Raw genomic sequence first — 27,194 nt, 5'->3', positions numbered from 1 at the left:
GCTTCCTGCCGTAGGAGGGGCTCGCTGAAAGGTTACATTTGCACAATGTGCCGCTGGAAAAGCGGTGCCAGAGGTTGCAGGCGGGGGAGCCGGGCGAGCAGGCAGCTCCGCTTCGCTCTTGTGCTGCCTGTGTAATGGAAAAAACCCTCTGGGGGGAACGCGCAGGAAAATATTAAGTTACGCTCCCCCAGCACAGCAGAGATGGGCCAGGCCGGTTGTGGATGGGGGGAATGAGAGCAAGGGATGGGGTGATGGCGGTGTGCACCCCCAGACCCTTAGCCCTGCTCCACATCAGCCAAAATGTGGGGGAAAATAAGGCTGTGCCCATGCACCCCCATCACCATGGGCTGCAGGGCAGTGAGCCCTCCTGCGCGATGCCGGGCTCCCCAGTTTGCAATTGCCATAATCAGGATCCAGCGTCTCTGCCGCTTGGTGGGGAAAATTGAGATGGTTGAGGGGAAATTTCCCAATCTGGCAAGGAAGAATTTCCTTCGATGGAGCTTCATTCCACACCGCTGTGATTTATGGGCTTGGCACAGCCAGGACTACATCCACACACATGCACGTCTCATCCCCAGTTTTCCCAGCCCACTGCCCCATAACTTTTGGTCTGATAATATTATATTTTGGTGTCTGGAAAGTCCAGCTCCTTGTGGGATCACTGAGCCCACCACCGCTGCTCTCTGCCCCATAGCATCACCTAAAACCTTCGCTCACCTCCTCCATCATCCCTCTTGCACCAAAGCAGCCACCTGAGCGGCTTGGCACCCTCCAGGGTGAAGCTCTTCATCCCTTCCCGCACAAACCCTTCCTTTCATCATCTCGTTTTTTATTGCATCTCAACCTGGACACCTTTTGCTCCTCAGCCGCAGAGGAGGGGTCAGGGCAGCACCCACCCTCACCCCTGGGTGCTGGAGCCAGCTCCATCTGCCTTGCAGGAGCCAACATTTTCCTTTTTGTCTCCTTGTTTCCTTGGTTTCAAGGTTTTTCTTCCTCACTGAGCCTGTAATTAAAAAAAACAAACCAAAAACAACAACAACAAACTAAGGAGGATTCTCAGATTTGGAGGGGGACTACAGCTGCCCCACAGGCTCTCCCTCCCTGGGCACAGGACCCGGCAGTCTTGCCCTGATTCAATGGTTTTGCCCCAAAACTTTTAAATCTCAGCCTCCCCCTGTGCCAGAGCCGGCCAGACTCCAAACCCCACCAGGTCCCCCGTTCAGCATCACCCAGCCCCGGTCCCCATTGTGCCGGGGTGCGAGTCCTCCCCCTCGGCAGCCCTGGCTTCCCTCTGGGTCTGTTTTCATTGAGATTTGGAGATAAGCTTCCAAATAAAGGCAGTGTTTTTAACCACTTGGCCTTATCAGCCACCATCCATGAATGCTGTCCACCCACCAGAGCCTGGAAGATGCTCCGAGGGAAAAAGGGACCCCAAATATCCAGACCTCTCCTTCTCTAAGCCGCAAACCAGCCCCCCAGCCTGTAGCGTGGCTCTGGAGGGCACCGGTGGCTTTGAGAAACTATTTCTCCCATTAATGGTCCCTGCCCAGGGACAGCAGTGTTGATGTAACCCCGTGTGTGAATCCAGCCAAGGACCAGCTTGGCACACCTGGATTTTGTTCCTGGTTCTGCCGCTGGCCCCGGGATGACCTTCGGCAAGTTGTTTCCCTTCACTGTGCCGGTGTTTCCACTTGCTCTCCCATTATCACCCCTTTCTGAGCCCGGTGATGCTCTGCCCAGAGAGATACCTATCAGCTCGAGGAGACTCCATCTGGCTTCACATCACATCACCCCAAAAGGTGTGTGAACAGCAACAGCCCCAGCACCCCAGGGCCTACATCCCGCCAGCATGAGCCTCGCTGGGGGTGTCCCCTGGGATGGGCTAGAAATAGTCTTACTCTCTTCCTCAGAGTCTTGGGGACCATGGTGGGGGGAAGAAGTCCTCCAAGAAGCGTGGGGGAATAACACCAATGATGGCAGCAAACTCGGCTCCCTAAAGATCCAGCTTTTGGAGGTAGCAAACCAACCCAAACACCCCAGGTAAGCCCTACTGCTCTGCTCAAGGAGCCCCCACCCTGCAGAGGGTCCCCGTTAGAGACCTGTTACTGGCGATGGAGGGGCACGTCTACCTGGATGGCATGGAGGGAAACACAACCAGCAGCCATTTCTTTCCCCCACTGGCTCCCAGAAACCTCCCCTGTGAGCCTCGTTGCAAAGAATCCCAACACCAAACTACAGCCAAGCCACGTGGCTCGTTGGGGAATCAGATCTGGCCACAGCGTTCAGCATCTACAGAAACAGCATGGTGGCTTTTGGGGACAAGTGTGTCACGCCGGGAGTTGCTGGGTCCTCCGTCCTGTACTCGCCAGGCCAGAGCCTGTCTCAAGGATGCAGTTGCTTCCTGCCCTTTTCCCAAAAAAGGTCCCCAGCCATACCAAAAAAACGTGAGTCCACCAAGCCCTTGCTTGTGGACAGCAGAGATCTGCCTGATTGCCTGCGGTTGGTTTTCTTCCTCCTTTCCAGCTGTTAAGTTGCATTATAGACAGTTAAAAATACATCACATACTTTCCTAATGTGACTTTTCCGTGGTAAACAAGCAGCACGGCCACCACCGAGATGCAGGAGGTCGCAGAGAGAGCTGCTCGCCTGTGCCCATGAATGGCCAAGCGAACAGTTCTGCCAGCTTACAAACGCCTGACCCCAAATTTGGGTCCCACAGAGGGGAATCGTGTGGCCCCACAGCAGCTTTGGCCTCGGCAGACTGACCCACTGGGCTCACTGCCTCTTGCCTCAGTTTCCCCACTTGTAAAAGCATTTAAGGTCCATTCTCTGTGATGAGATCTACATTAACCAAAACTTGGCATTCTCTGTAGGGCTTTACAGGAAAAGGGCCTTTTGCACAGGGATCAGGGGTTAATAGAAGTACAGAGTCAAGCTAGAAATTATCTGCTAACAGCATTACCGGGGAAAAGCCAATGGCTGGCACTGGCGCCATGGCATCCCATGGAAATGGCAGGCACAGTGGCACGGGGCAGCAGCATTGCTGCGAGCCCTGTGTGAGACGGGGTGAACCTCCTCTCCTAGCAGCACAGCAAGCTCTGCTGAGGTCTGGGCTGCGTGGAAACAACATCTTTGGGTTTGCTGCAGCGCTGGAAGGAGCAACCTACATCCCCAAAGATGGGTTCCCTTGCAGCCAGGAGACATCACGGTGTGAGGGAGAGCAAAGGTGCTGAGAAGGAGCATCAGTTCCCTTCACCTCAACCAGGCTGCACTGAACCCAGAACAACCCCGGCAGATACCTCCTCAACCTCCCGCAGGACCGATGCCATGGCCCCAGCACCCCAAATCAACAGGGGCACCCTGGACCCCCAGTGAGGGGCTGGAATGAGGAGGAGAACCTGCAAAAGGGTGAGGAAGGAGTTAAATCCCCAGCACAGCCAGCTCCCCCTCCCGCTTATCTGCTAACTTTGGGAGGAAGGGAATAGCATAAAGGTAAGAGTGGAGGAAGGAGAGAGGAGACAGATGAGAGAAGGAGCGAGCGAGGGAGAGGGGGAGCGAGGAACAGACGGCGGAGAGGGAGAGCGTGGGGGGGAAGATGCTGACGCTTCTCCTGCATCTCGGCGAGAGGCAGATAGAGGGGAGCAAAGGGGGAAAAAAAAGAGAAAAGAAAACGAAAAAGAAGGCAAAGACCAAGGGAACATGGGAGAGGGAGAAGGAAGGAGCCGGAGCGAGGGAGCATGTGTGAAAGTCGCAGTGAGAGAAGGGGCCTCTTTGATTCCCTGTGCCTCATACCAGACAGTGTCTAGACTGCAGCAATTATTGTCAGCTCAGAACACCCAGGCATTGCCATTTCAGCTGAAAGGGAGCTTAACAAAGAGCGAGCAAGAGAAAAAAAATACCCTGCCGGCAGAGAGCTGGTCTCCCTCCAGCACAGGGGCTCTTCGGCGGGTCCCCCATCACCCCGGGTCCCTATCACCCCCAGCCCTGGGTGTCCTCACAGCACGGGGAGCAAAGAGTTTGCAGAGGAGAAGGGTGGCTGCAGGGTGCGAGTGGTTCCCAGCCCGGCCCTGGGGTCCTTGGCTGATTTTGGGGTGCAAGCACCAAGCTCAGGTCTCCCTGCAAGCCCAGGTGATGGGGCTCAGGGAAGGGGTGAAGGGCTGGGGGGAAAGGGCCCCCCAGGGAGGTTGGGGGTGGCCCAGCAGAGGAGCAGTTTCCCCAGTGGGCAGCACTTGGCTGTGAGTGCCCATGAGCTGCTCCCTAGGCCAATGGTGGATGGACAGACAGACAGCTCAGCCTCACCACGGAGCCGGGGGGATGCGCACACCTCCTCCGGGCAGCTGGGACATGGACCATAGAGCTGGGCACCTTGCTCCTACTTCGGGACCCTGATGAATGCTGCTCCAGCAGCTCTTTAGCTCCTTTGGGTTTAAGGAAATAATGGGAGGTTACTCATGCAAAATCACTAATAAAAATAATCCACCCCATCTCCCCACTGCCATCGGCAGAGTTACCCTTTCCCGTCTCGAGCCCTTTGCCCTCTGAGGGGCTTTTGTGCCCTTGGAAGTTTGGGATGTGGCCGAGCCTCCCAGGAGGGATTTAATGCCCAGAACTGGCCGAGAGTCAGGAATTCCTGCCGCCCACTGGAAATACCCGCCCTGTGCCCACCCCGGCTCTCTGGTGAGAGCCAGGTCCGAATACCTCGGAGGGGAAGGGGTCAGAGGAGAGCTTGTGCACCCTGTCTGCACCGTGCCCGTGGCTTTGGGGGTGGCAATGATCCCACCCCACTGTCCATGGGGCTGCCTGCAGATGTGCCCCTTTGGGAGCATCCCCAGCTCCAGGGCTGTGCCACCCGTCTTCAAAATTTGGGTGCAAAGAGCAACGCAGCCCAAGACCAACTCCACTGCTGGATGGCACTGGGGACTGTCCCCGCAGAGACCAGCGGCCTCTCTGCTGGGAGAGGCGGCCGATCCCTGCAGATGCCGGAGCACAGCTCTGGTTTAATTAGCACTTTTAATGCTTGGAAAGGAGGCGCGAGGGAATACCAAGCGGGTCAGACACGTTTTCCTCACTAGTGATCTGGGCTGGTGACAGAGAAGCTCCCCAGCTCCAGCTGTCTTGGCTGGGAGGGCGTGATGTTACCCTGGAGCCTGAAACACGGCAAATACCCTTGGTGAGCCCCATTTGGGCCCCTCAGAACAGGGACATTTTGTTGAAAGGGGGTTTTGTAGAAAACCCAAACAGTCAGCACACTGCCAGTGTGGGATGCAGCCTGAGAGGTCCCCAACCCAGCAGTAGCTCAGCTGAGCTGTTTGTCCTTCTCCCTGCCTTTGGGGAACAAGATCCATTTTCTGGCCAGGTCTGGTCATGTCTGCTAAATCAATGACTTCTCCCATGGGTACATGGCACTGCTGTTGCTGTGTGGATAAAATCAGTCCCACTCAGGATCTGATTGCTGTGGCAGAACAGATGACAGAAGAAGTCCTACAAAGGACTGTGATGGCAAAACCTGGCTGGCGAGGGACTCATCCCCTTGGTTTACCTTGCCTGGCCATGGCATGTCTGTGGAGATGATGCTGTTTCCCAGTGCTGGGTTCTCTGGGTGAGGGTCAGAGGAGGAAAGTGCCAGCCTTGCCCATTGCTCATGTCTCCCGTCACCACCTCTTTGCAGCAGTGCCAGCATCGCTTCTGCATCATGGAAACAGGGTCTCCAGCTCCCAACTGCTTCGTCAAAGTCCCACACCTTGGGCTTGTAATGCTCCTGCCGTGGAGGACACTGCATTTCCAACAAGCGTGGGTCCTGCAGTGAAATAAATACCTGGTATGAGCAGTAGTAGGTCTTCACCTTGTGAGCTTGGGCCAGAAAGTGTTTGACCTTCACAGGGAACTTCTGGTGAGCCTCCCTGAGCCAGGGCTGGACCACGAGGAGCCCAGACCTGCGATGTGACTCGTGGGCTTGGGGAGGTGTTTCCCCGAAGATCTGCCAGCTGCAGGGCTTCGAAACCACCACCCCGGGGCTTTGCACCACAGACCAAACCCAGCCCTGCAATGCAGGGGGCTGCAACTGCGGCCTCTCTGCAGTTCTCTGGTGCTAGACTCCCACCGAAGCGTGCTGAAGCAATGGAAGAAGGAGGACCTTGCTTTCTCCTCCATGATACCTCCAGTGTCCCTCCCTCAGGCAGCCTGGCCTGCCTGCAGAGCAATTTTGGGAGCCCCAGCTCCCCAAGAGAAACCCAGCCCTGCTGAGACACGGGGTCCCACCAGCCCCCCTGAGCCCCATGCTTCCCCCAGATCCCTGAAACTGCCACAGTCCCACCCAGGGAGGGAGAGGAGGGATCCGGGAAGCCACAACCGCCACAGTACGTGTCCTTCTTTGTGTGTGAGCGGGTGGGTGGGAAGGAAACGGGCCGCATCCTGCCCCCGGCACGGGGGGCACCGACATGTGCTGGGAGCGGCCGGAGGCGGCAAAGTTGGCAAAGGTGCAAGGCAGCCCAGGCTGTCTGGCCATGGCAGGGCCATCACCAGCCAGGCCTGGCACCGCTGTGTCCTGCCCCCCCCCACAGCGCCAGGGCCATGAGGGGAGGCACAGGGGCACCCTGGCATCCCCACACCACGACCCTCGCCCACCTCCCCTCTGCCGAGCTGTCTGCAAATGCCAACTGCCTGTTTCCACTTCCTCCAGATTTACCCCCTTCGTCTTTTTTATTTTATTTTTTTTTTCTCTGCTCCCCCCCCGCCCCCTTCCGTCCTTTCTTCTTCCTGGGTTAAAAATAATCAAGTTTCTGGGAAGCAGCAACTCCTGCTGCGCTGCCTCCCTGCACTCGCCCCGGAGAATCGCTCGGCTCTCGGCTCCGGCCCCTCCTCGCTGCTCGCTCCTTCCTCCTCCCCACCCCCTACAGGGATCTGACTAATATGCTCGGGCTCTGCTTGCCAGCTCAGCTGGAAAGGAATTTAACCATTGCCTGGCCTTGGAGGGAAGGAGCGGAGAGCCCAGACCTCCCCCGGAGAGGAGCGACGGTCACCCGGGAGCCCTGGGCTGGGTGATGGAGGAGCGGGGATGCAGGGTGCCAGCAGCCCATGGAGAGCAGCAGTCACAGCCCTGAGCCCCACGCGGGTACAGTAACCCTTGTAGACTCCCTCAGAAGTAAGTGTCCTGCCTTCCCGTAGGGTGGGCAAAGCAAAACACAGCACCCCAGGGGCTGTGGTCCCCGTGGCAGCTCCTCATCCAGCCACAGATGCTCCCTGGGCACCCGCACCCCGAGCCTGCAACTCGCTACAGGCCCCAGCACAGGGTGAGGGTGGGAGCCGGGGTCCCACACGCTGCTGCTCGGGGTCGCAGTGGGGCTGGCAGCTCCAGGCCCGTGGCCCTGAGGTCTGCGGGGGGCAGTCCCGGTGTGGGAGCCGCGGCTGAGCCCCGCTGCGGTGCAGGAGCTGGCAGCTCTCTGCTGAGGGCAGGGGGTCAGCTTCTCCTTCAACGCAGTGGGCAGGAAGTGCTGAGCAAAGGCAAAGTCATGCCTGGGTAAAAACCACGCGATGAGAAAGCTCCCCTGTCCCCCAAGACTAAACCCCAGTGCTAAAAAAGCTGGTGTTTGTGTGACCCCCTCTGCTCTCCCCAGTTGCCAGCCGGGCTCTCAGCACAAGCAGATTTAGCAGCACAGCAGCAAGAGCTGTGGCTCTGCTTTCCAGCAGGACAAGTAAAGCACAAAGCCTTGACCAAGGTTATCCCAGACAGTTTGTTGCAGACTGACCCACCCTCCCAAGGCTCCAGCTCGCTGCTGTATTGCAGCATCTCCCTGCTCCGACAAAAACTCCCCTTGAAATCTCCTGGCCATTGCAGGAGGACTTCACGGCCAGAAGTCCAAAGCCCAGCACCCCAGCGCTGAGCCGAGCCAAGAGGCACCGGCTCGGCCGCCGCTAACCCCCTGCGCTGGCTGGCTCAGCGCGGCCGCTCCGGTGCCAGGGCACAAACCGTCCCGGAGCAGGACACCGGTTTTCCCGGAGCCCGCTGCCGGGCGAGCTGTCAGCGCTGCCTCTCCAGAGATGGGGCTGGAGGGGAGGAAAGGGCACCGGGCACAAAGCAGAGACCCAGAGAGCACAGGAAAGCTGCAGCCAGAGGTTGACCCCTTAGCTGCTGGGGTGCTGCGTAAAGCAGGGTCCAGCATATGCCAGGGAAAAGGGGTTGTGCTGGCAAGAAGGAATCTGAAAGAGGAAGATGTCTTCTCTCCAAACCCTCCCTTAAATGGCAGTTCTGCTGTAAAGTAGGGTAGGAGGGAGCTCAGTGTTTGTTTTCTCTGCAGGACATGAGTGCAGCTCAGCCTGGGAGTGCAGACTGAGGCTGGGCTCCTCGCTGGCGCAGCCCCCCAGGAGCAGCAGCGCTTTCTGCAGCCCCAGCTCGGCTCTCGCAAACATCCCTGCGGAGCCATCGCTCGGTGCAGGGACTCAGGGCACGGGAGAGGGGGGGAATAAACACCCAGCTCACTCCCACCTCGGCTTTCTGCCCCAGCTGTGGGGGCTCGAGGCAGCAGGGTGGATGCGTGGAGGACCTGTGAGCCCCAGGGATGTGCTGCCAGAGCCCTTGTGGCCCCACACAGCCCACGGTCAGGGATGAAGCAAGTGATGGCAGGACACAGAGCAGGACCAGGCTCTCAGCGAGCAAGGACACTCCTGTTTGCTCCCCCATCCTCAATTCCCCGCTGCCTCAGGAGCTCCCCCCAGCCCTGCCTGCCCCGCAGCAACCTCAGCAGCCAGGAAACGCTGGCGGGAGCCAAAGGGATTGAGAAACTGCAGGCAGCAGGATGAGACACGAGCCAGCACAAGCAGGATGTGACTCGGGGGTGACGGGGACCGCCAGAGGGGTGTCACCGGGAAGCGGTACCTGGGGCCCATCCTGTCCCCCCCGCTGTGCTCACGGCTGAGCCCCAGCACAGCCTCTGCTCCCACACAAGTCACCAGGTCCCGTTCATGTTTCTCCACCACCACCTAAATTCTTTTTTAACAGCAGAGCCATGTCTTCTCCCTCTGCCTACCATATGGTTTTGCACTCCCACCCTTCCCGGGGCTGTCACCCGGGGCTGTCCCTGCCACCGCAGTGCCCAGCCCTGTCACCCCGTCTGCATGACAAACCTGCTGTTTCCCAGGGTTTTTTCAGCACAGGCTGGATGGCCGTGGTGGGAGGTCTGGGGCAAAGCGGGGCTCGGGCACTGCTTAGACCTTGACCTTGTCCTGCCTCAAACCAGCTCTTGTAGCACTGTGGGGAAGGAGAAAGGAGAGGAAGAATGAGGAGAAGCAGAGGAAAAAAACAAACCAAAACAAAAAACAGGACAGAAATGATTTTTTTTTCCCCATTAAACACCCAAAGCAGCTTTGCTTTTGTTTTCCACCAACTGCCCTGGCTGAGGCCGGCTAATCCTGGGGTGGCCCCTTCCATGGGTGCCGTCTTCCCTGCAGCTCCCGTCTCCTTGTCCCTCACCTGCCTGTCCTCTCTGCTTGTCGTGTTCCCTGATGGAGACTCCAGCACATCCTCACCTTTTATAGCTTCAGCATGGCCAAGGAAAGCCAATTTGAATGCCACTCCCGCAAAATTACCTGCCCAGGAGGAGAGATCCAGCCCCGGGCATGAGCCATGGTACCCAGTGTATTAAAAAGCAAGAAGGGACGAGTAAAGAAGCCACCTGCCAACCCAAAATGCACTAAAACCATGAAAACGCAAAGACCTCAGTGGGCAAGACTGGACACAGACTCTCTGGTTTTGTGGCAGTGCACCCCAAATCAACCCAGGCTTTGGCTCACCCCAGTATGAGTCTGGAGAAGGAAGATGCATGATGGAAAAGACCCCGTTACACAAACAGCTCCCACCCTGGCCCACCGGGCAACAAAATCTCAAGGACTAAAAGATGCTGCAGCTCTGCTTTTCCACCTCTGCATGCAGGCAGGTCAGCAAAGCACAAGGTCGTGCTCCCAAGGAGAGAAAGCTCCAAAGCTTTGGAAGGAGGAATGGGATTGCAGGCATGCAGTTTGGCCAGAAGGCCAGGGAATCCTCCTGGGACATCTCTCTGGACCCAGGAGGATGCAGGAGCAAACAACCACATCACAGCAACTCCCTGGAACATCACAGTCACCTTCTGGGCAATACAGTATCTCCAAGGTGGGGTAAAACCTGTACCTTTCACCCATGATGCAGAAAACATGGGGTGTCTTCCCATGGCCAACTCCAACCCTGGACGGAGGGGACTTGCTCTACTCACTTGGTCTCTCTCATCTTTCTAAGAGCCGAGGGGGATTTTGTTTGCTTGTTTTTTTAAGGAAGAGTAGATTTACCAAAAATTGGAAGATTCGAAAAGGCTGAATCATCCTGAAAGTCAGGGTGAAGTCGAAAAACTGTTTGGAATGAAAAAAAAGAAATAAAGCAATATGTATGTTGGGCAGGGGGGAAGGCTTTGAACATGTTAAACCTTCTTCTTCCGTCACTCACATGATAAATTATTGTATTTGGGCATTTCTAAAATAATCTTTTTGACTTTTAAATTCCAACAAATCTGTTTTTTTCCGTTCAAAAATGACCTCAATGTAAAAGACGACATCTAGTTAAAATCAGGCAATGCCCCAAAATAAAAAAAAAAAACAGACTTTCAGGCCAAAACAGATATTTTGGCTTTACCTAAAACAACTGTTTGCACGGGTTTGGGTTGTTGTTTTGGTTTGTTTTTTTGTTTTTTTGTTTTTATTTCCTACTCCATTTTGCCAGAAACTACCTGTTAAATCCCCATTCTGGGTTGACATGGTCCAGTTCCCACACCCAAAACATTCCTTTTGGGCACCAGCTAACACTCTTATTTTCCCAGCAACATGATACTCCATTAATAGGTCAAACCCACTGGAGTAACTGTCTTCTCCAAGAAGGATGAACACTTTGGTTGGCCGTGCTCACAGAGCTCTGAGCCTGCCCTGTGCACCCTTCACAGGACCCTCACCCAACCTCGAAACCCTGGTCATTAGAGGAGACTTAAGCCTCCTTAATAATAACTCAACAACCCAAGAGCCATCTCTGCTCTTACATTGGAGGAACCTCCTCTGGAGAGGGGAAACAGAGTCTCTTCTCAATGGACCAGCTCTCCAACCCAACCCAACCCATCCTGACCCAATCCAACTCAACCCAACCCAACCTTCTCCTTGCCACCACCCATGTCCCCAGCCTCCATTCCTGGCCACCCAGGCCAGGTGACACCATTTCCAACTCCAAGCTCTCCATACATGGCCAAGAAGAGAGATTTAGCACCCAAAAAGGCAGGTTTCCTTAAGACCACCATGGGGGAGGTCTTGGGTGAGGGGGGGTCAGACAAATTGATGCTGGGCTGCATTTCCAGCCCCTGGCTGCAGAGGCGATCAGCTCTGCTCTCCGACCCCAGGCAAAGAGGTGAAACCCCAGGAAAGTAGCAAACAAGTCGAGGTGTAAATACAACATGAATCCATGGCACTTCAGTGTGGCTCGTTATCTCCGCTTAGACTGGAGTCGGTGGAGCCAGGTTTGAGAAGAGCAGAAATATCAGCAATTAAAGATATGTCGTGTCAAAAAAACCCTAAACTGATTAAAGTTGAAGGCTCCGTTTTCTTCTTTTCATCAGAGAACGGAATCAAAACCTGCCTGGAAAGACGCGCTCCCCCCGTTCCCAGCGCTCCGAAGGCAGCGCCTGCATCCGTCCTGCTGTGTCCCTGCATTTTAATTACCACCTTATTAATATTCATGAGGCTAGGCACTCAAGGGGGATTGCAGTCTGTCATTCTCTCTCTCTTTCTCTCTCTCTCCCCCCACCTCTCTTGGCTGAATCTGTGTTGTTGTGGTTTTTTTCCTTCCCCTTCCCAACAGTTGCCGTGCTGCAGATCCGCACGCCGCCGCGTGTGCACGCAGCCCCGACGGCACCGAACATGCAAGGGACCGTGGGGAGGGTGCCTGTGCTTGCCGGTGGCACAGTTTGGGGTGCGGCTGGGTGGGTGGGTGCAGAATTGCCTCCACCATGCATGGCAGCCCTGACACCCAGAGATAAAACTCCGGGATGGCAGGCGATTCTCTGGCGTGGAGCGAGCGTGTCTGTTTGCATGTGTGAGTGCTGCACGCTCGGGGAGTGATGCTGGGACGTGAGCGGAGCGGGAGAGCTGGGGTGCAAGGAGGGGGTGCAGGGAGGGGGCACATCTGCATGTGCTCACACGCAACAGTGTCACTTCTGAGCGCTGGGGTGATGGTGCAGGACCCGTGAGAGAAGATCGTGGCCGTGCAGAATGGCACTGGGTGAATGCAGCTGGCCCCAGTCCCTACCCAAACACCTTTCCTTGGGGACCAAGTACCCTTCACCCCAGTTTACCCCGCACCCCGGTTCAGTTCACCCCACACCCCAGTTCAGTTCACCCTGCACCCCAGCTCTCTGTGCTCAGGAAGAGCAGTCGCTGCTGGAGCAGGAAAGAGCACCACAACATGGCCAAGGGGCTGCTGTGTCCTTGACAAAGCCATGCTCCATTGGGGTAAAGCAGGACTTAAGGGGTCTTGCACGCAGCCAGCAAGGGGGTGGCCCCCCAGCTGTGCCCTGTTTGTGGGTGCAGCTGGCCGGGTCTCATTGTCCAGCTCCTGGGAGCAGAGAGGGCAGAACACCCGGCTTGAGGGCGCAGGGAGGGAGTGCGTTGTGGATGGAGCTGGAGGTAAATCGATTTTCTCATTCCTAAGATGAGCGATGTGGGGTTCACCCCCTCCTCACTGCCGTGCTGCATTTAACCCTTTCTGTATTACTGAAACCAGTGGTCAGGTGGGCAGCAGAGAGCTCGCCTGGTTCTGCAAACCCTGCTCCTCCCTCACTGGAAGAAACCACAGGAGGCTCAGGCTGTGCCCTCACAGGTCCCTGTCCCCATCCCATCCCAAGGGACATTCTGGGGCGATGCAGAGCCCAGCCATGGGCAAGTGCCCCCATCACTCCACACTGCTGAAAGCCATTGGCAAAGGCACACACGAGCATGCCCCATCCAAACAGCCACCAGTTGCAAGTTGGAACCCGCCTTCATTTTCTAGGCAGCTGGACCACTATCCCACCTTCCCCCAGCATCTTCCTCTTGGCTAACACCACCCAAAGCATTGTCATGAGCATGAAACCCCTTTTGGGAATGGATCCTGCAGCCCAGAGTGCTGCCTCCCCATCACCAACCACCTGCGAGCAACCTGTCGAGAGACACTGCACCTCGGCGGCTCCCCAACGCCCCACTTGCTCAGCTCCACAAATATTTGAATTAAGGTCCCCTGGGGAGCCGCAGTCAGAGAGTAACTGATTTCTCCTCCTTCATTATATCTCTGTGTAATTTACCGAGGGACGGCAGCGTGTGCCTCCGTTGGAGCGAATTCCCAGCAGGACTCCCGAAAGCTCACAAATCAGGCAAAGGCAAGGCATTAGAATATGAAAGGTGAGGCTGGTCTCCCCACCAAGACTCATCTCACTCTTCTCCAGCTCTGCCAGCCCCAAATTGTGTTTTATTTCCACCTGCTGCCTCTTGTGTGAGCAGAGAGGTGATGGGTTAGGGACAGGCCATGGGGCTGTGTCCCCAGCTCTGTCCCCAGCTCTTGCTCTGGGCAAGATGAAGAAGAAAAGTGTCACCTCCTTGTTGGCAGCATCTCAAGAGCCAGAGATGCCAAAGAAGCCGATGCAGCAAAGGTTTCCAAGTGCAACTATGTCACCTGGCTATAAACTTGACTTCTTTTCACCCAGATAAGTAGCCTGTGCCTCAGTTTCCACATCTACAGAAAGGAGTAATCATTCCCTTCATTTACTAATTTAAGACTCACAACATTTAGATGTTGGACCTCTACAAAAGCCAACTGGTGTTACGGATCCATCTGTGCCACATCTCCAGCAAGGAGGAGCTGGAGGACAAGTTTGCCAACGTGGCTCTATAGTTACCAGAATGAGCTCGAAGAGTCACCAAGAAGAAGGAAAAGGGAGAAAATGAGAAATTTGAACCAAGGATTGAAAACTGAGCTGCTTGGCGTTGTTATTTCATAAAGTGCGAGGAGGCTGGTCTTCAGTGGACCCATCTCAATCTGAACTCAACCCAACCCAACCCATGGCCAACCTCCACGTCCCAGCCCCGTGCGGAGGGTGGGAGCAGGTCACCCGAGATTGGGAGGTGTTTGTTAGTGGTGGATAATGGGGGATTACCAGACCTCTCACAGGTCTTTGCAGCATCTGTGGGCTGGGTAGGAGCTGTCCCACTCCAAAACACCTGGCCTTGGCCACCGCTGGGGATGTTACACTGGAGCAAAGCACCGGCCGGGCTCGGAAGCAGTGAGATCTCTGTTCCAGCGATGCTGCAAACAGCGGAGGGCAACATTTTGCTTCCTGGAAACCCAGAGAAAGAAGTGGTTTATTTTTTGAAGAGCTGCAGCTCATAGACAACCTGTAATGGAGACTTCAGAAAACTGGGTGTTCCCCCTTCCAACCTCCTCTGCAAAGACAAAGACTTGGCTGATGGTGGTGGTGCTTCGCAGGGCTTCTGCGAGGCTTTTCTTTGGGAGCTGGGTGCATGAACCCTCACTCTCACGCTTCCCCTTAGAGGTGTGAGCAATGCAAAATCTGCCCATCCCAAAATCCCCAGCCCCTGGACTATCTCAACTTCGCAGAGCTCTTTGCACCAGGTGACTTAAAGACCTGGTGCTGTTCAGCCTTTAACAAAGAGCTCCTTTCTCCCCAACCTTCTCCAGTCGTTGGAATTAAATAGGCTGCGCTGACACCAAACCAAACAAAGCCCCTGCAAAGCGGCTCCAAATCCCGTCCCCTCGCCAGCGCTCTGGATTTTCCCCCGAGCCTGGCCATGTTCCTCCTTGGCGCTACAGCTCTATCCCCGCTCCGAAAGGCGGGCACGATAGGCTGAAGTGCTGGGGTTGTGTTTGCTCCTGTGCTTCTCACGACCAGGAGGCAATGAGGGGGTGTCTGGGGTGGGGGAAACATTCCGTGGAGCTGCTCCAGCCTCTCTCTGCAATACCCCTGCTCCAGTTTGCTGGGGACCCTGGCCCTGCTGCTGAACCCCCACCCCGAGCAGAGGATCAGCCCTCTTGGGTGCCATGTGGCTTTCCCAGGCATGGGGATCCCAATGGGACCTTTCCAAACACGCTGCCCAACCCACCCCCTCGCAGCCCCCATGGGGCACCTTCATTCACCCTCTCCCATTTTAGGGGGCAGCAGCCCCATCACTAAGCAATGAGCCCTTCTCCTCCCGGCATCGCTGCTACCAATTTGCTGAAGCAGCCGCCTTCCCCGAGCAGGGAGGTGATGGCAGATGGGGGTCTCCATCAACTGGGGGTGGGGGGGCAGAATTTTTGGCAATGCCGGCTCCTGGAGGGACTGCTGGCTCCTGGGCCCCCGTGTCCCAGGCGTGCGAATCGCAGGGGTCCGGGGGGGCTCCCTGTGCAAGCAGCTTGTGATCAAAGCTGGGCGCCGGGGGGGAAGCAGGCGGTGCGAGATGAAACGGAGCAAAGTTCTCCGGGTTCAGACGCGGGAGTTGGAAAGGATTCGATGGCAGCTTGGAAAAGGAGGAGGAGAGGGCTGGGAGCAGCAGCGTTCAGCAGAAAGGAATGTCCTGATGGGACGGCAGCCTGAACGCTGGCCAGGACCCCCCCTTCCCAAAGCTGTTTAAAAGCCCCGGACCTCTCCAAGCCCTTTAATTGGCGCTTTAAAAAACTTCCTTGTTCCTTGACGCGGCGAGGTTTGTGTTTCATGCCCAAAATGACTCAATTCCCCCTCTTCCCCCCATGCAAGGAAAAAAAAATCTCCTTTGAAAGGTTTGCTAGAAGCCGGTTCCGTCCCCTCCCCACCAGCCCCGGTAGCCCCCAGCCCTCACCCCCCCAGCCCTCACCCCCCCAGCCTCTTGTGTGTATTCTTGTTCTCCCCTAATAATCCACATCCCAGCTGCCTCCCTCTGCCTTCGCCCTCCTCCTCCTCCCTGCCTCTCTCGCTCCCTCTTTCTCTCTCCTCCCCCCTTCCTCCCCCCTTTCCATAACTCAAAAGCTTGTCAGGCTGGTTCCAGACTGCTGGCGCCAGGCTTCACTCCAGGAAAAAAAAATAAAGCAAAAGAGAAAGGCATGCAAGGCAAAACAGCCCCGCCACATGAACACACATCAAACCAGCCCTTTATCTCCCCGGAATGCTCTCCCCGCTGCAGAGCTCCCTACCCCGGCCTGACACACGCGTGTCCCCGTCCCCGGACCCCTCCTGCAGCACCGCCGGGCTGCCACCGCACACGCCCCGGCGCGGAAAAGCGAAGGAGCAAATACAAGATCTATTATTTATCAGCAATATCAATTATTTAGAGCCCCAGCGCAGGGAAAGGGGTGGGGAGATGAGGCCGTGGTGGAGGCAGCTTTTACCCCGGTAATTCAAGTGAGGGGCTCCTGCCCGGACCCCCCTCCCCGCTGCACCAGTGGGGAGGTGATGGGGGGTCTCCAACCCCATCTCTTCCATCCCACCCCACCACTATGGGGGTGTTTCTTACCCTGACCCTTCCTGCCTTCCTGCAGGGCTCCCCTCTGCATTGAGCCCCCATATCCAGCTCCAGGAGCATCCCCACCCCAGAGACATCAGATCCAGCACCCAAACACCACCCCACACGCAGGTGACAACCCCAGGATGAGGGCTGTCACACGTGGGGACCTGGCACCCTGCCTCCTCGCCCAGGGGACCGCTCAGCCCCCGGTGAGTTTCAGCATCAATACGCACTTCCTCAGGTACTTCCAACAGCACTCTGCTGGTTTGGCGGTGCTTTCCTCCCACCTCTCCCCACAGCCTGGGGATGCCCCACGCCTGCTGGTCAACACCTCAAACAGCAGTGGGGGCTGGTTCAGGGCTCTGGAGCCCCACGTCACCCCCATCCAGTCAGCCCTGATGGGCAGGAGCGGGAAGGTGTCCGTGGCTGTCCACCTCATGTGGGTTTCAGCTCAATCCTTGATCCCAAAAGGTCAAAACCAACATCCCAAATCCAAGACCCAGCCTGGGCTGAGGAAAGACGACTACACCACACAGCCCCTTCCAGCTCTGTTTTGTCTTGGATTTTGGAGCAAGCCCCAGCCCACCATCTTTGAGATGCTGCTGACCCTCAGTCACCCCGCAGGTGACACCGATGGGCACGGGTCGGTCCATGGGCAATTGCCACAAGCTCGCAGATGGCAACCGCAACCTCCCTGCGAGGTGGTCGCCTTTCAGCAGCAGATCGCACGAAAGCAGCTACAGTGGGAACGTGTGATGAGGTGGGTGTGCTAAGAAGACTTTTTTTTGGCAGACTTCGGGATGACTTTATTGCTCACAAGTTCTCGAGTCATGGCTGAGTAACACAGCGCATGTCTGAAATAAAAAAATCCCTTACCCCAGCACAAAATAAACAGCCTGGACACAGCATGTTTGCTTTGTCCCCCTTCCACACTACAGCTTTGCATGGCTGGGAGTTGTGAGGCTCCTGCATGGGCTGCAGTAGCCGCTGCACTTGATATTTCCCTGAGGTTTGGGAAGAGAAACGGGCAGCAGCTCCCACCAGACATGCACAGGAGCACCAGCCCCATCCCAAGACATCCCCCAGCCCCTTCCCAGCCAATAGGTCCAGGTACATGAGACAGAGCAGCATCATCTGCTCTGGTGGGATCTATGGGAAATGACTTTAATTTGGTGACCGAATTAGTTCTGCTGAGCCCAGAGTTTTGCAGTGGAAGGTGCAACTTCAGTCTGCCATGTCCTCAAATGTTTTCTTCTAAGGACCAAGAGGCTCCTGTGCCGGGTCAGGCAAGACCCACCATGGACAAGAAGTTTCTGAAATATGGCTGCTGGTTTGGATGCTCCTGGGTACCAAGAGGGTGCAAAGAGAAGTGTCCCCACCTCTGGTGCCTTCAAGTCTGAGAAACCAGCAGCCGCTTTTGAAAGGCAACTGAAGTATTTCTAACATGGAAGGAAAACTACTACCCTCTGCTCCAAGCGAGTCAGTGGTGGCTGATCAAATCCCTGCGGCAACTCCAAGCGATCAACCTCCTACCTGAGTCCATGGGTGTGAAGAGCGAGGCCACTCGAGGAGAAGGTCAAGGGCATGAACACCTCCAGGTGTTGGCTTTTGGGTGCCCAGAACTTCACAAGTTCCTCTCCAGCCCCAAAGGAAGAACCTCAGCTGGGACAGAAAAATCTTGCCCTTGAGTAAAGGAAGAGCAAGAGCTGATTCTGCCATTTACTGTGTCCCTCACCAAGGCTAAGGACAGATGAGAACTGGTTGGAAGAAAGGGGAAACAACCAAAAATTATTAATCCCATTCCATCTTAATGCATTCAAAAGGGACATTTTCCTTAAGTTTCTACTACATTTTCCTCTTTTTTAAATTAAAAAAAACACTCCAGAAAACCAGTCCTTATATTTGCTGTTTCTCCTCCTGAAAGAGCGTATCTTGGGGATGAAAACAGGGCAGCTTAAGGAAGGGAGAAATTGCACTGAAGATTGAGGGGGGAAAAGCAGAAGGACAGGAGGAACCTTTCATTTAGAAATGTCACGGGCACTTTTGCGAAGAAGAGAAAAAAAAATCCCATTAGATTGAGAATTTTTCATGAAAACTTTGTGTGCGTTTGTTTTCTAAAGGCTGTTTTCTTTCCAGCTAAAAATAAAACTCCACATGCAAAAAGAAAAAGAAACAAACCAAAAAAGTCAGCTGTCCCTGGGCAAAGCGAGAGCGCTTGAAGGGACAGCGGCCACCCTGGGAACGGCCTGTGCCGCTTCTCGATAGGCGGCCCTGATGGTGGTGACACCGCCAGCTCTCGCTACGTGCCGGAGATGGTTGGAAGGACACGATCTGCCCCGTGATGGCTCTAAACAACCGCAGGGAGCAGTTGGCAGCACGGCGGTGGATCTGCAGCGAGCCTGAGCTGGTGATCGCTGGATCGGGGCTGCTGCCTTGCAGCCAGCTGCTGGCACGGGGACGTGGATGCCCGAGAGCATCCCTGGTGGCTGCTCGGTGGCTCCTGGACGAGCTCCTGAGCTGTACCAATGAGCATTTGCTGCAATTCACGACGGGCAGCTTTGGGAGCCCCGACTCTGCCTGTTCCCCCAGCCCATAGAATCATTTTGGTAGGAAGAGACCCTCAAGATCATAGAGTCCAACCATTAACCCAACACAGGCACTAACCCGTGTCCCTGAGAACCTCATCTCCACCTCTGTTCAACCCCTCCAGGGATGGTGACTCCACCACTGCCCTGGGCAGCCTGTTCCAATGCCCGACAGCCCTTTTGAGTAAGAAATTATTCCCAATATTCACTCTAAACCTCTCCTGGCGCAACTTGAGGCCGTTTCCTCTGGTCCTGGTGCTTGTTCCTGGGGAGCAGAGCCCGACCCCCCCTGGCTCCAAGCTCCTTTCAGGCAGTTCAGAGATCAGAAGGTCTCCCCTCAGCTCCTGTTCTCCAGCTGAACCCCCAGGTCCCTCAGCCGCTCCCATCACACTTGTGCTCCAGCCCCTCACCAGCTCCGTTCCCTTCTCTCCACTCGCTCCAGCATCTCAAGGTCCTTCTTGGCGTGAGGGGCCCAAAACTGACCCCAGGATTCTAGGTGCGGCCTCCCCAGTGCCCAGGACAGGGGGACAAGGAGCAGCAACGCTGTAGGGACAGGAGACACGGGTGCCACGGCCGGTCCCAGCTGCATCCTTTTCCCGTTTCCCTTCCGTGCGTGCAGCCGCCCCGCTGAGCTCAGCTCCGGCTATTCTCTCCCGCGTTTCCCCTGCTCCTGCCATGCACTTCCCCTCTCCCTTTGATATTTCACCTTCACTGCGTCATTCCCCTGTGCCGTTCTGGGGCTCGGGTTCACGGGGGCGTGCTGTTCCTGAGCCGAGCCAGGGCTGAGCTGAGTTGTCAGGGACCGCTGGTGCCGGGGAGCAGATGGAATAACCCAGCTCTCACAGGTGAGGGTTCCGCTCAACAAACACGAGCCCAAAGACTGGGCTTGCACCAACAGCCTTGAGGTGTGCAAGACTAAGAGGGGGAAACACCATGAAAAATAAGGAGGAACTAGGAGGAAACAAAGGCTGTGTGAGATGGAGACCATTTCCAGCAGACGGAGATATTAAAACCAAGTGGTCTGCTCGCAGGGCTGGGCTTAAGCAGAGTTGAACAGGACCTGGCCTGGGTCGGTCAGAGGAGCCGTGTTGGCCACACCACCACTGAACCAAGGGAAAGCCCAACATGTCACATGGGGACAGATCTCTCGGGTGTCACAGATGGGACACCCGAGCACCCACCCAGCTGACGCGGGGAGCAGCAATCTGCCGCAGCTCGAGCAGAATCCCCGGCGGGGTTCGGGAGGGAGCAGCTTCCTCGTGCTCCCACAAAGCCCCGGGGAATTAAGTGCCGAGGAGAGCAGCTGGGCTCTCCCCAGGCAGAGTCGCTGCCGCGCTCACGCACACCCCGCTTCAGCCAACTGTCCTTTCCACCGAGGAGACACAACGTTCGACAAAAAACATCTCCGCCAGCCCCTAGCAATGCTCCCCTCGTGGCACTGGGCCAAACCCGTTAATAAAAGACGACTGAAACAAGAGCACGCATTAACTCCGTGGTGGATTCCCCCCGGTGGGCCCCAGCAAGAAGCATCATCCATCCCAGCAAGAAGCATCATCCATCCCAGCAAGAAGCATCATCCATCCCAGCAAGGAGCATCCTCCACCCCAGCCTGGCCGGCAGCACCGGCATGGCTCACCCACCAGGGCAGCTGTGGTGACAGGGTCACTTCGAGCTGCCCGGACCCGTTGTGTCCCCAAGACACCACTCCAGCTCTTCACCACCGACAGCTGGTGACCTCCCGGCCGCGGGCTACAGCCGAGCCGTGACAGCGAGACGAGACGCTGCGCACAGGGGCTGCTCCCTGTGGCTTTAAGGAGGAGGTGGGGGGACTCTCATGACATGAGAGCCTGGAAGAGGGGCCTGACCCCAGGTTATAGATTTTTTTCTTTGCCTGTTTCGATGGCAATCGCTGACAAATGCTCATGAGGACATTTCTTTGGAGCAGCACGAGCTTATTGAGATGAGAGAGCTGAGGGAAAGGCTGGATGTGCTCCCAAGCCATCACAGACAGCACTCATCACTTGAAGTCTCTATTGGATATCATCTGTAGGGGAAAAAAAAATGCTCATTGCCCACTCCATGCCTCTCTTAGCTCATGGATGCTCAGGACAGGGTTGATGCCTTCAAACTCCAGCATAACCATCTCTCAGCCTGGACCTTGTGGGTCCTTCAGGAGCAAGGAGGGGGCTGAGAGATGAGAGATATAGAAAAAATATGACAGTAATAGTTCATGGAGTTGGCAGCCCCAGAACCTAAACCCAGCTCTGGATGGTGACAGTCACCCAGCCCATTGTAAGGGGCAGCAGGGAACAGGCACCATTTTGTGTTTTCAGGCTCAAAAATAGAGTGTTCTTGTGAGTCACAGGGATTCTTTTCCCTCTCCTGGAGGCCTTACATTCATTCATTCTTCCTTTCTTTTGTCATTTTTGATAACCTGAAATATTAGTCAGCTGGACTGAATCTGCAGGTTTTACCAACTCCAAAGGAAAACATGTCTAAAAAATACCCCAAAAAACAGCATGGCCAAACCCCAAGCATCCAGAGCTCCTAAAGACTTCTAGACCATTGAAAAATCAGAGATCAGCCTTTAAATAACAAGATTTGCAAGAAAAAGAAGAGAAGAAGGGAGACCAGTTGGCTTGCTCTTATTTCCCTGTTGGCTTCCGAGCCTTTAGGCTGGTCTGACGTCGTGCTGCCGAGCTCGGCTCTGCAACCGTGAGGTAAGAAACCCTGAAACCAGCAAAATCCCCGCCAGCGCTCTGCAGCCACACAGCTTCAAAAAACAGAAGGAAAGAAGGAAACAGTGGGAGCCGAGGGAAATCTCAAGAGGTTTGAAGGACCTGTTGTAGGACCAAGAGGAGCATCGGCGGGCAATGCAGAGCGAGAGGCACCTCGAAAGCCCCTCTCTGCCTGCGTGGTCGTGGAGAGCTGGGGAAGGGGGTTTTGGGAGCAGGGATGGGAACATTGCTGGGCGCTGGCATGGCCATGGCACACGGCTGGTTCTCTGTTGGCAGTCAAGGACGGTCCCAGGAACGTGAAAAGACTTCCAGCACATCTCAGCAGTTTCTGCTCCCAAAGGAAGCGTCTTTACTGGAAACCATTTTCTGCATAAATAGCCCTTTCCTGCTGTTCCCACAAACTCAGACTAAAATAATTTCCTGGGCTTGAGGACGCCAACCCACAGCTTCCTAGGTGGATGCACAAAGCCTGACCTTGAGCAGGAGACTGAAGACATCCCCAAAAATCTTGCCTAGAACCTGTCTGGCTCTCCCAAAGCTGAGGTTTTACATCCCCTGCCCAGCAGTGCTTGTACCAACTGCTTCAGTGCGTTCCTCCTCCCCAGCACCTTCCTCTGGGGGTCTCAAAGTCCTCTGCAACCTCAGCCCCATGCGTCCCAGGAAGGAGCTTTACCCCAAATCACTGCTCAGCACACAAAGGGTGGGGAGCAACTTACTCCAAGCTGCTAAACCGCTCTTCAGGGCCCGAAGGACCCGCACGCGAGGGGAACAGCAGAGGTGGAGACAGCCAAGCGACAAGGCTCTCCCAGCCCAGCGCAGGACTGGTATCTGCTGCAGGGCAGGTGTTGGTGGTAGGAACAGATCCCTGTTGCCACCAGGAGGACGCGGAGGTCCCCTGAAGAGCTGGTGCAGCAGCGCTTTGGGGGCTGCAGGGGAAAGCTGTGGTGCTGCAGAGGGCAAGGACCAAAATGGGGTCCCCTCTCCAACCTCCCCAGGTCTTCAGCCCAGCACAGGGTCCCATCAACCCTCCTCAGCCACATCACCTGGGCTGGGACTTGGCTGAGCCTCCACAGCACTGTCCCCAGCAACAAAAACATTCAATGACCATGACCATGGTGGTGAAAATCATCATGCACATAGCCTGATCCTCCCCAGAAGAGCCCTTGTCCTGTCCTCCAAGGCCAAGCAGCCCGTGGACACTGCACGCCGAGCTGCTGTCCTCGAGGTTAGGGCAGGGAGCAGAAGAGGAGGATTTCGAAATGTCTCTGTTTGAAGCTGTTTGTGGATGAAGGCAGAGGGAGTGCGGCTCTGTGGAGCTGGAAATGGGCAGGACACAGTTAACGCCTGGTTCCTCATGCGGGATCAGGAGGAACTTGGCTTCATATTTCACGTGTGGGATGTTGCAAGAGGACAAGGAGCCCTGAACCCCAGCAGCACGCGTTTTGCCCCCAGCTCGGTCGGAGCCATGGGGAAGAAACCATGACGTGTCCCGGCTCCTCCCCAGCACAGAGGGCATTGCTGGTGAAGCCCAGTGCCAACACACCAAGAGACACCAGAGAAATGCCAAATCCACTCCGACTCCACCATGGCATCGAGATGCCGACAATTTAATAAACCACAGCCAAGCGGTTGATGCTGCTGGTGAAGCGGCCCCATGCGTGATGGGGAGCTGGGGGCTTCGCACCCCCGGGATCCCCAGCTCTTGAAATCAAAAATACAAAGGGCTGGGCTCCCCCAACCCCGGCTGATGCTCCCCCAGCCCCGGCGGATGCTCGACCTCTCCGTTGTCCTCGCTGCACGCCTGTCCCAGTTCCAGCAGCCGGTTGCTACAGCAACTGAGCTCTGACTAATCATTTGCGCAATGACCTTTTTTCCCCCCAGAGAGAGGGAGGGAGGAAGATGGAGAGGAGGGAGGGGAGGAGAGGCAAAGCAAGCGGAGGTTAGCGAGAAAAAGCAGCCAGGGAGAATGGGGATTTTTAGGCAATGTGAGTTTTTTTTTTTGGAGGGGGGGAATGAGGGAGATGCAGGTGGTGGGAAGGGGAGAGGAAAGTGGGTGTTGAATGGGGGTCCCCCCACCCCCCGTCCCGGCTCTGTGCGTGAGAAAGGATGGATGGGGGCAAAGGCGGCTGCCAGCAGGCAAAGCGCCTCGCTGGGACCGTTTCCATGGGCGAGGGGGTGGGGGGGACTCCAAGTGGAGCTGACACCACAACCCTCCTCATCCTCCTCCTCCCCACCCCACACCGACCCTGGCCACTGCCGGAGGGCCAGGAGTCAAGAAATTGGCTCTGCCTCACCTCCCAGCGCCTGCACGGGGCTGCCCAGCTCCAGCACCCCACGCACAAAACCTCACCGGTGGGTGGTGTTTGCGGGAGCTACACCAGGGCTGAGCACAGCTAAAAAATCCCATGTCAGCGTTACACCAAGGGGGAGCACGGCCGGACCCCACTGAGCCACGAGAACCAGCGGGGAAGAAACCTGAGCCCAGCTCCAGTGGCTCAAATGGTGTCACTGGGAGGGCTCCGCTCCCACCTTCAGCTGAGAGAGACCAGGGCCAGGTCTGGCTCCAAAACAGAGTAAATAATGCAAAAGCCTCTTTCTGCCCAGCTCTGAGGAGCACAGGTGAGATTCCATCTTACTGACTCGGTAGGAGAAAATGGTTTAGAGGTTGCATGTTGCTCCTCACACCAGTTGGCACTTAGAAAACAGAAGCTGGTGAAACCAACCTAGCGGCGGCAAGCAGGTCCTCCTCACCGAGGGGTGCGTGGTTGTGCCGCCAGTCCTGAGTCTTCCTGGCAAAAGGATTTGGGCTTTTCTCCGACTGGATCAGAAAACAGTCACATCTGACCTCTACCAACCACAAAGTACTAAGCCAGCTGAGATGGACAATAATGGAGATCCCTGGTGACCAAGAGCAGAAACCTATGGAGATTCACAGAAGAAAGGCTTGGCCATTTGGAAAGAAAAGGGTGTTTGAAGAAAATAACATGTTTTTGTGGACAGATATTCCACAACAGAGCCTGACAAACTGCAGCGCTGCTGTGTGAATTGGAGGAGAAGAAGAGGGAGGAGGACTTGGTATGACCAACAAGCAAACCAGGAGAAGAACAAACCATCTCCTGAACGGTGCTGAGCACACACTGCCCACATGCAACTCCTGCCAGCACATGCTCAGGACAGGGAGATCTCATCAGAGAGGACAAAGTCTCATTCAAAGAGATGTTTTGGTGGCCTTGGCAGCTCCATCCTTGCCCTGTCCTTCTGCACCAAAGATGGACACTTTCCTTTAGGCAGCTCAGGCAAATCCTTCCTCCAAACACTTCCAAAAGGTCCTGGAGCCCACCCTTCTCTTTCAGCATACCATGCTTCCCTCTGCCCATCAAAATATTGCAAAGGACAAGACACTCCTAGCAAGCATTCCCCAGCCAGTTTGTACAGCTAGAAAACGTAAAGCAAGACTCGCTAAATCATCCACGAGTTATTTAAGGCACATAAAGGAGAGGCCACGTTGTGAGGAATACTCTGCACGCAACATATTTCCCTTATCAGCACGACTTAACACCTCCAGAAATTCCCACCGCAGCATCTGATCCCAAACTGGGAGAAACCAAGAGGAGGGTTCGCATCGAACCCATACCATGGGCTACACTGTGGGCCGCCGCGCTGCTCGGCTTGAGCTGGAGCAGATCAAAGCCACGTCAAGCCTGATGTAATAAGTGCGGCTGAACAGCGAGGTATGTGAACTGGGGCTTGGTGCTACGTGGCCACGGTCACAGGGCTTGCAGCCCCAGCCCAAGCTCACGCCTGCCTCCGACCCACGTTGTAGCTGAACCCGGGGCTGCAGCGAGCCTGAAACACAGCATGTAGGAATGAAACTCCTTTTCCACCTCTTTTTGGTTAAATCGCTCTGCAGCTTTGCAGAGCTCCACCAAGGACAATTATTTCCAGCATGTGCCGTGCATGAATGCTGCGAGCAAGACGGGGCCGGAGTTTCATCACAGCACGGCTTTGTGTGCAGAGTGAAGGAGGAGAAAAAAAAGAGAGAGGAAGAAAAAGGAACTTGGAACTGGAGGCCCCCCCGGCCTCACCCTGATCCCGAGGAGGCTCCACTCTGCTCTTGCTCAACCCGACACCGAGAATGAGGAAGCGGAGGAGACAGGCGGGGGAGGCGGAGGAACGGTCAAGCTGAAGACAAACAGCCTCTGAGCCGCCCGGCTCGCAAAGCTGCTGGAGCGAGAGGGCAGGGGAGCAAAGAGCAGGTTGTGTCCTGTGCCAGCCCTGTCCCCAGCCGGGCCGTGTCCTGTGCCAGCCCTATCCCCACTTGGGCTGGCGGCTCTGTGGTCCTGACCCGGAGGATGCTCTGGGTTTTGATAACCTGAGTCCAGGACGTGGTCCCCAGCAGGGAGATCTGCAAAGCCTCATTGCCTTGCCAGCCCAGATCCTGCTGAGCTGCCCTCCCTGGGTGTTCCTGCGGGATGCAGGGACAGTGGAACTCTCGGTGGGCAAAGCCGTGCCATGCCATGCTGTGCCATGCTGCACCGGCTCTCCCCCGGCTTTCCACACCGGCAGCAGCTCTGCATCTGCCTCTGCACTCTGCAATACCAGGAACTGCATAAAAAATTAAACCCCAGCCAGGTGCAAGACGTTCCAAGCAGCTCCACGTGCCCGAGGCTGCTCCTCTCCCATCACAACGTCCCAACATCCTGCACCTTACACCCCCTGGCCCCTTCCCCGTCCTGTTGTCCCCATCCATGTACACGGGCTGGTCTCTCCTCCTTGGCTTGCCCTGGAGGAGGAAGAAATCCAGCTGAAGGGACCCATCATCTGCACAGCCTTGTTGGGGACAAACCAGACCCCAGCGTGATATTCTGCTGATTTGCCCTTGCACCAGGGCCAGTAAGAAGTACCTTGATCTCATCCTCTTACAGCAAAGGACGTTGTAGCAGAGACATGAAGGGACGTGCCCGAGGCCAAGGAGGACAGAGAACCAGCCAGAGGAGTTGTTTGGACCCACTTGTTTAAATTTCTTCATGACAAGCGGTATCAGCTCTACCCCAGCAGCGTTACTGCCCACAAGGGATGATCAGAAAACTGTGACCGATCAGTTCAGGACATCCCCAGTGCTCAGGCAGGGCTGTCCCCAAGCATCACAACGATACAGGTGCCGTTTGGGATCCCACCTGGCTTGTCACCCTCCTGCCACACAGCACAGGCAGCCCACACGGCGCAAGGATGAGGAAGGAACACGGCTTACATGGAAAAGAATGAACACATTGGGTTGGGGCGATGCATAAGTCTAATTTCTGTTAAAACCACACCTTGAATTCACCAAGCACAGGGCATGTGTGGAATATCCCTAGAGGGGTTC

General features: G+C 55.9%; 1 long non-coding RNA gene across 1 annotated transcript; it reads right to left on the bottom strand.

Moving 5' to 3' along the window:
- Positions 1-1,583: 1,583 nt before the first annotated feature.
- LOC309447333 lies at positions 1,584-6,263 on the bottom strand. The gene is made up of 3 exons (XR_014185593.1): positions 5,540-6,263; positions 4,325-4,418; positions 1,584-1,732 (listed from the first exon to the last, which is right to left on the bottom strand). It is a non-coding gene; the product is annotated as an uncharacterized lncRNA (long non-coding RNA).
- Positions 6,264-27,194: the final 20,931 nt, after the last annotated feature.

The sequence above is a fragment of the Streptopelia decaocto genome (genome assembly GCF_964273445.1).
Source record: "Streptopelia decaocto genome assembly, chromosome: 17".
Taxonomy (NCBI): domain Eukaryota; kingdom Metazoa; phylum Chordata; class Aves; order Columbiformes; family Columbidae; genus Streptopelia; species Streptopelia decaocto.
Note: the sequence above shows the minus strand (reverse complement) of the source record. Positions and strands in the feature narration are given on the sequence as shown.